Below are 8,671 nucleotides of genomic sequence, written 5' to 3' on the forward strand. Positions count from 1 at the left end.
TATCGAGGTTTAAAAGGATGTGTGAGCAGGAAAAAGGAAAGTGATTGGTTCCAGTGAATGTTGGTTTAGGCAGAAGTGTGTGATTTCTCCAGGGTTTGGGTTTCCCTTTGTTTATGGAAATGGGGTTGTTTAGGGAGGTAAATTGGCAAGATTTTGGAAAGGGGGGCAAGTAGGCAGTCGGGTTGTGAATGAGGGGAGTTTGGGGAAGGGGTTCAGTTGTTTTTCCCTTTGATGATACAGCCTGGGGGCTGTTTTGGGGTGAAAAACTGCAAAAAGCGGGTTTGACTGAGTTTGGTAAAGTGTATAAAGAGAAAAAAGCGGGAAGTAAGTGTGAATAAGAGAAAAGGGTTTGGAAAGGGTTCAGAAAGGGTTGGGGGAAACAAGTTAACTGGGAGGTAATTTCGAATAGAAAAAACTGGGGACTGAATTTTTTTACATATTTGGGTGGGGATTTAGCAGCAGATGGAACAAGGGAAAGGGCCTAAAAAGTGATTCACAGGGTATGGGGGGGGACAAAGGTTTGGTAGCCCCTGAAAATGGGTGAAAGGAGAGATCATTATCTCGGGGGCAAAAATGAGTAGGTTTGCAAGGCATGTAGATAGGTTTGGGTTGAAAGGGGAGGGGGGCCCGTTTTTGGAAAATGAAATTTTTTGGGGACATGCTAAGTGGGGTTTTTTTGGGATCAAATGAGAAAAGGGAAGGATAAGAGAGATGTGTGGGGTAAATTGTAAAACAGGATGTATGTGTCAGAGGTGGAGGGAACGAGAAGCGGGAGACCAGAATGGGGTTTGGAAAAAGGATGGAGTGAAAAAGATTTTGTGTTTTCGGGGGCCTAACATCAGGGGGGAAAAGGGTGAAAGGTTTGAAAGGGAATTAAAAAGTATATACCAATACACCAATTTAACCCCATGTAGGGAAAATAAATTTTATAATATTTTCTTTCCATTTTTAATTTAATTATAGTTGGGGCCCTTCCCATCTTTTTTCCCACCCGCAATTAAAAAACCTTTAATTCCAGCCCAAAAAACCATGAAAAATAAAGCCCTTTTTTCCCTACCCCCCCTAAAAACCCCCCCCCCCCGCATGGCCAAGGTAGGCTAGGAAAGGGAAACAAAGGCCACATTCGTTCACACTCAGTCTCTTTTGCTGTCATGTATAAAAGGGACAGAAACCCCAGCTCCCTTTGCACATCCAGGCCCCCCCAAAACTTTTCCCCTAATTTATACCAGGAAAAAGCTTCACATGCCCTGGTTTTAAACCATTGAACCAAACACTTTAACCCCGGTATAAACCCCATCGTTTCCAAAATTTACTCTATTCCCTTTCACGCCTTTTACCCTCCTGCAAAGTTCAGGCCGTGAAATTTCAAAAATCAAAATCTTTTTCACTCCTCTTTCCCCCCCTCCAATTTTGGGCTCCCACTTCTCATTCCCTCCAGGCTCAGACACATATATCCTCTTTTTCAATCTTTCCTCACTCATTCTCTCCATGTGACCAAAACCCTTTCAAAACACCCTCTTCTGCTCCTCAAAAACCCCACTCTTTTTTTTCCACACAATCTCTCTTACCCTTCTTACTTACTTGATCAAACCCCCTCAACCACAAATTTTCCTCAAAACACCCCATTTCCACACATCCCAAAAATCCTCCCCAAAAACTCATCCATAGCCCACACCCCGCAACCATATTTAAAATTGATGGAACCAAATATTCCTTTTAAAAATACCCATTTTTTCTTTCGAAAATAAATTTTTCAATTTCCAAACATTTTTCAAAGGCTCCCAAAAATTTTTTCCCCCTCCCCCAAACCCCATGATTCACTTTCACTTCCATGGCCCTTCTGCTGGGGCCAAAAAAAAAACCCACTCCCAGATATCTAAAACACTTTACTTCCTCCAGGTTTTTTTCCCTTCAAAACCCCACCTCCCAATTTACTTGCCCTCAACCCTAAATGCACCTAATGACCTTGCTCTTATTCACATTTACTCTTAACTTTCTTCTTTTCACACACTTTACCCAAAACCCGTCACCCCGCTTTTTGCAGTTTCCTTCCCCATTTAATCACCAAAAAGCCTGTATCATCAAACGAAAAAAACTGAAATCACTTCCCAAGGGTCCCCTCATCCCCCAAAAGAATTCAAAACTTGCCCCTCTTTCCAAAACCCTTTCATTTACCTCCCCAACAACCCCATCCATAAAAAATTAAAAAAACCTTTGGGGACATCACACCCCCCCTCCCAAAAACCAAAATTCACTGAGAACCAATCCCCTTTCCCCTTTTTTTCCCACACCGGGGACACATTCCTTACAAACCTTTGATAAAAACTTTTTACTGCTTCTTTAAAAACTTTTCCCACACCATATATTCTTAATACCTTCCACATAGCATCTCTATCAATTCTTTTTCATATGCCTTTCCAGAAACCAAAAAATCTACATACAAAAACCATTGCTTTTTTTAAGTATTTCTCAAAAATACATTCCTTTAAAGCAAAAACCTGATCCAAAACATCCTCTACCCCTTCTGAAAACCCCACTGCTCTTCCCCAATCTGATGCTCTTACATGCCTTCACCCTCTCAAAACAATAACCCTTTCCCCTTTAAATGATCATACAAACATTAAATAACCTTACCAACCAGTAAAACAATACAGTAAACCCCCTTTTTTAATAAATTCCACTCAATACCATCCAAACCTGCTGCCTTCCCGGGTTTTCATCTTCCGAAAAGGGCTTTTCCCTACCTCTTCTCTGTTTACCAAATCATTTTCCCTAACCCTCTCACTTTGCACACCCCCCAACGAAAAACCCTATATCTGCCACCCCCTTTTTCCACAAACAAAATTCAAAAAACCCTTTCAAAAATTTATTCCATCCCCCTTCTCCCCTTCACCACTATTTTTTTCCCACCTCCCTATTAGCCCTCTTCACTGAAGTTCCCATTTGCTCCCTTGTCTTATGAAACTTTTTTTACCCCCTTTCCCCAAAAAAATCTTTTTATTCTCCCTAAAATCTAATAAATTACTCTCCACCCCAACTCTCATTTGCCCTCTTTTTCACCTCTTGCACCCTTCCTCTTGACCTCCTGCCTCTTTCTTTTAACTCTCTCACTCATTTGCTTTTTTTTCCCTCAAAAATCGTCCAAATGCCTCTCTGTTCTCTGTCACAAATAATCTTACTTCTTAAACCCACCACTCACCTCCCCTTTTCTAATCAACCCACCTCCCACGTTTCCCCCAAGCCACGAGCATCTTTTGCGCAAGCCATCACTGTTTTCCCCTAAAACATCCCTTTCCCTTTCCCCCACTCCCCTTACCTCCTTTGTTCTCCCCTTTTTTCCCTTTCCCTGTACTCAGCCCTCCCTGGTACTTCCTCCCCGGGGATAGGGGGAAAGAATATTTTCCCACGCATTCCCCCAAGTGTCGTAAAAGGCGACTAAGGGGGGGGGAAAGGGGGGGGCCAGAAACCCTCCCCTCCTTGTTTTTTTTAATTTCTAAAAGGGGAAACAGAAGGGGGTCAAGGGGGGATGCTAAACCCTCCTCGAAGGCTCAGTTTGGGGGTGCCCTAAATGTGTGTGGATATAACCAAGATGAAAAAAAAGGAGAGATAGGTAGTATGTTTGAAAAAGGGAAACCGGGATTTTTGGTTTCTAAAGTGAAAAAAAGGGCTCAAGGGAAAAGGGGGAAGAGGGGTTTGGGAATGTTTTTTGGGATAAAGTCAGGGGTTAGTGAGAGGACAAGAGAAGGGAAGGAGAAACATACCCCCTGAAACGGGATTTGGTGGGGGTAGTGTAAAATTAAAAAGAAAGAAAATTTCCTGATTTATGGGAAAAAATTGAAATTTAAAGGAGAGAGATGGGTGTTAAATTGGGGTGCATATGCACCGGGGCATGAGAAGAAAGATCATAGAGGCAAGTTTTTTTGGGAGCACTGAATGAGTGTTTTAAAGTGGTTTTGATGCACAAGACCGGTTATAGTAAAAGGGGTGTTTTTTGAATGCAAAGGTGAGTAATGTGGCAGTTGAGGGAAAAATTTGGGGTATAATGGGGTGTTATTTTTTGTAAAGGGAAATGGTGAAGACTTGTATTTTTAGTGCAAAAAAAGGGACGGGTGTTTGGGGAATACCGGGTTTTAAAAAGCGAATATACATAATTATATTATGTAAGTAGGAGAGAGGGCCAGAGAGGTTATTGGATTACGTTTTAAAATTGAAGGCGCGCGAAAGAGGGGATTTTTGGATTTTAAAATGTGCTGAGGGGTTTGCAACGGAGGGATGTCTGATCATTATCTTGGGAAGCGAAGGTGAAGTTTTTGTGGGGGTTTTTCAGAAAAAAAGAGAAATGTTGGGGTGAAGAGAGAAAGGGTGAGTTTGGGGAAAAAACTTTTAAAATTCCCAAAAACTGGGGGTACAAAAAAAATTAAAAATAAGGGGAGTGGGGGGGAGGAAGGGGGATTATTTAGGGAATCAGTGATGGATTGCACAAAAGATGCTTGTGGCATGAGAAGAGGGGGAAAGGGGGGTTGATTAAAAGGGTAGGAGTGGTGGGATAAAAGAAGTAAGAAAATTAGGAAAGAGAAGAGAGAGGCAAATTTGGGCATTTTTTCAGGGAAAAAATGCAATTGAAATGGGAAAATGTATAAAAGAAAGAGACAGGAGGTCAAGAGAAAGGTGCAAGAGGTTGGGGTGAGAGAGTAACATTAAATTTTAGGGAGAATAAAAAGATGTTCTGGGAAAGGGGGTAAATAAAGTTCGTAAGACAAGGAGCAAATGGGAACTTCAGTGAAGGGCGCAAATGGGGGGGTGATAACAATAGTGGTGATGTGAGAAAAGGGATGGGTGAGTATTTTGAAGGTTTGTTGAATGTGTTTTTATAAAGAGGGCAGATATTGGGTGTTTTGGGCGAGGTGGGGGTGGGAAAGTGAGAGGTTAGGGAAAAGATTTGGAAACCGAGAAGAAAGGGAGTAAAAAACTTTGGGAAGATGAAAGCTGGCAAGGCAGCAGGGTTTGGAGGTAAATTTCAGTGGGAAATTTTTTAAAAAAAAGGGGGGGACTGTAAATTTTTGCTGGTTGGGAAGGTTATTTAATGAAAGTAAAAGACTCCTGGTGAGGTGCCTGAGGATTGGCGGAAGCATGCATAGTGCCAAAGTACAAAGGCAAAGGGGATAAGAGTGATGCTCAAAATTTCAGAGGTAAAAGTTTGTTGAGTATTCCTGGTAAATTATATGGGAGGGGGTTGATTGAGAGGGTGAAGGGATGTACAGAGCATCAGTTGGGGGAAAAGCAGTGTGGTTTCAGAAGTGTAGAAAGGAAAGTGTGGATCAGGGGTTTGCTTTGAAGAATGTATGTGAGAAATACTTAGAAAGCAAATGGGTTTGTATGTACATTTATGGATCTGGAGAAGGCATATGATAGATTGAAGAGATCCTTTTGAGGAAGGTATTAAGAATATATGGTGGGGAGGAAAATTGTTAGAAAACAGTGAAAAGTTTTTTTTCGAGGGTGTAAGGCATGTGTACGGGTAGGAAAAGGAAAGTGATTGGTTCTCAGTGGGAAAGTAGGGGGGGGGGGGGGGGGGGGGGGGGGGGGGGGGGGGTTTTCGGCAGGGGGGTGTATGTTTTCCAGGTTGTTTAATTTGTTTATGGATGGGGTTTTTAGGGGGGGGAATGCAAGAGTTTTTTTAAAGAGGGGCAAGTATTAAGTCGTTTTGGGGGGAAAAAGAGCTTGGGAAGTGAATCAGTTGTTGTTCGCTGGGTGATAAAAGCCGGTGGCTGATTCATGTGAGAAACGCAGAAGCGGTGACTGAGGGTTTTGGGAAAGTGTGTGAAAGAAGAAAGTTAAGAGTAAAAGTTAAAAAAGAGCAAGGTTATTAGGTACAGTAGGGGTTTAGGGTCAAGTCAATTGGGGGGTGAGTTTGAATGGAGAAAAACTGGAGGAAATAAAAGTGTTTTAGTATCGGGGAGGGGATCTGGCAGCGGATGGAACCATGGAAGCAAAAGTGGATCAAAGGGTGGGGGGGGGGGCAAAAAATTCTGGAACCCCTTGAAGAATGTGGGGAAAGTCGAGAACATTATCCGGAAAGCAAAAAAAAAAAAAAAAAAAATTTTAAAAAAAAAAAAAAAAAAAAATTTTTTAAAAAAAAAAAAAAAAAATAAAAAAAAAAAAAAAAATAAAAAAAAAAAAAATTTTTAAAAAAAAAAAAAAAAAAAATAAAAAAAAAAAAAAAAATTTAAAAAAAAAAAAAAAAAATTTTTAAAAAAAAAAAAAAAAAAAAAAAAAGCTGGGAAGGGTTTAAGGGGTTGAATGGGGAAGTAAGGGTTTGGGGAAAACCATGGGTTGGGGGTAAGTAATTTTTGGGAGGTGGTTTGAAGGGAAAAAATGGGGGGGGGGGAATTTTTTTTTTTCCCGGGGGAGTAAAACCTGGAAAAGCGGGGAAAACCCAGGGGAAAAAAAAAAAAAAAAAGGGGAAAAATCAAAATAAAAATTCGGAACCTTAAAAAGAATTTGTTGGAAAAAAGGGGATCTTTCCCCTAACTCTCTTAGGACAATCCAGCCCTCATATAGATTCATCAACTTTTCTATCAAATTTTCAAAGAATTTTTCCCAAAAACCTCCTCCTATTAGAATAACAAATTTTAGTTATCCAATCCCCACATAATTTACCGTTCTAGGAACTCTCTACACAAGAAAATCAACTAATGGGGGTTTTTCTCACAATTCCAAACCCCTTTTCACTTAATAAGCAAAAGACCATGACCACTAACCCGATCAATTTGAGCAATAATACTACTCGGGTTTGTAAAATGATGTCAAGAAACTGGGATCAGACTTCTCCCTTTTGGGAGTAATTAAACTATTCAAAAAATTCAATGATGACGAGATTTAGCCAGAGGGCCCTTTATCAGGGTTTTTCACACAAACAGTATTTTGAAAAGACCTTCGATTAGGTATAATTTCATTTACGGGATCAGAGGTTTTATTTTTTTTTTCCAATTTTTTTTCCCAGCTTTTTTTATAGAAGATTATGCCCACAAATTTATATTGGAACCTCGTGACCACCCGCTGGAATCCAGCCATATAAAAACCCCTTCCAGATCCCTGTTCTAAAAACAACTATCTTTTAAATTTTATCCGGGGCAACCCGTAAAAATGAGCCCATTATTCTATCAAAGAAATTAAACACTCGGAAAAAACGATTCAAAGACTTTTTTTAACAATTCTATTAGGAACCTACTTTTCTGCCCTTCAAGCATTAGAAATTTTGAAGCCACTTTCACTATTTGCTTATTCAGCTTAAAGGTTCAAATTTTTTTTTTTAGGGAAACTGGAAAAACATGGTCTCCATGTAATTTATTGGAACATTATTTTTAAGAGTCGCTTATATCGGGGTTTTTAAAGGGGCCACTTCTCATGTAAAATTTAATTTTTGGGTTTGAAGCGCTGCATACTGACATTTTATCGGGTGTAGTTTTTTATTAATCCTTTACGTGTGCAAACTACTGATAAGGGGGATAAACTTTTTTTTGGATACTAAAATACCTCCTCCTTCTAAGTGGAAAATCTAAACTAATTTTTTAAAAAAGGGATGTACAGAGCATCAATTTGGGGGAAAAGCAGTGTTTTTTCAAAAGTGGTAGAGGAGGGGTGGATTAGGGTTTGTTTTTAAAAAAGTATGTGAGAAAAAACTTAAAAAGCAAATGGATTTGTATGTTGCATTTAAGGAAACTGGAAAGGCATTTTATAGAGTTGTGGCCCGGGGGAAGGATTTGGGGAAATAGGTGTTTTGGGAACAAGTTGGGGTTGAGGTTTGGGTTTTTTTTGAGGAAGTAACGGGGAAAAGGGGAAAAGAGAAAAAGTTTGGAAAAAAAAAGGGGTTTGGGTTTTGGGGGAGAAAGGGTGTTTTAAATTTTTTCACATGGAGGGGTTTTTAGGAGGAAAAGATTTTTAAAGAGGGGAATATATTTTGTTGGGAGGTTTGGAAAAGGGAACGGGGGAAAGAGGGGGAGGGAAAACCCAAATTTTGGGGGTTTTGGAAAAAATGGAGGAAAAAAGGGGGTTTTGGGGGTTTTAATTTGGGGTTTTAAACAATTCGGGGGGTTTTAAAGGAAAAAAAAAAGGAATAAGTTTAAATTTTTTGGGTGTGGTTTACCGGGGTTGGAAAAAGGGCTGCAGTGGGTTAACGGGGGATGGGAAGGGGGGTTTTGGGGGAAACCTGGAAAGTTTTGAAAAGGAAGGTATTTTTTCCCGGGTGGGGTAGGGTTAACAAAGTGTAATTTTGGGGGGGGTTGGGCCTTTTTTTGTTTTTTTTGGGACCTGCAAAGGGGAAAGCAACAAAAAAAAAAAAAAAAAAAAATTTGAGCACTCACTTTTATCCCCTTTGCCTTTGTACAATGGCACTATGCAAGCATTCCGCCAATCCTCAGGCACCTCACCATGAGTCATTTTATTATTATTATTATTATTATTATTATTATACTTTGTCGCCGTCTCCCGCGTTAGCGAGGTAGTGCAAGGAAACAGATGAAAGAATGGCCCAACCCACCCACATACACATGTATATACATACACGTATGTATATGAGTCATACATACATTAAATAATCCTACCAACCAGTCAACAATACAGTCACCCCCTTTTTTAATAAATTCCACTGCAATACCATCTAAACCTGCAG

At 40.0% G+C, this 8,671-nt stretch overlaps 1 pseudogene; it reads left to right on the forward strand.

The window, feature by feature from the left end:
* Positions 1-6,729: 6,729 nt before the first annotated feature.
* LOC139748479 (cytochrome c oxidase subunit 3-like) lies at positions 6,730-7,294 on the forward strand (annotated as a pseudogene).
* The last annotated feature ends 1,377 nt before the right edge of the window (positions 7,295-8,671 follow it).

This window comes from Panulirus ornatus, unplaced genomic scaffold, assembly GCF_036320965.1.
Source record: "Panulirus ornatus isolate Po-2019 unplaced genomic scaffold, ASM3632096v1 CTG_4681_pilon, whole genome shotgun sequence".
NCBI lineage: Eukaryota > Metazoa > Arthropoda > Malacostraca > Decapoda > Palinuridae > Panulirus > Panulirus ornatus.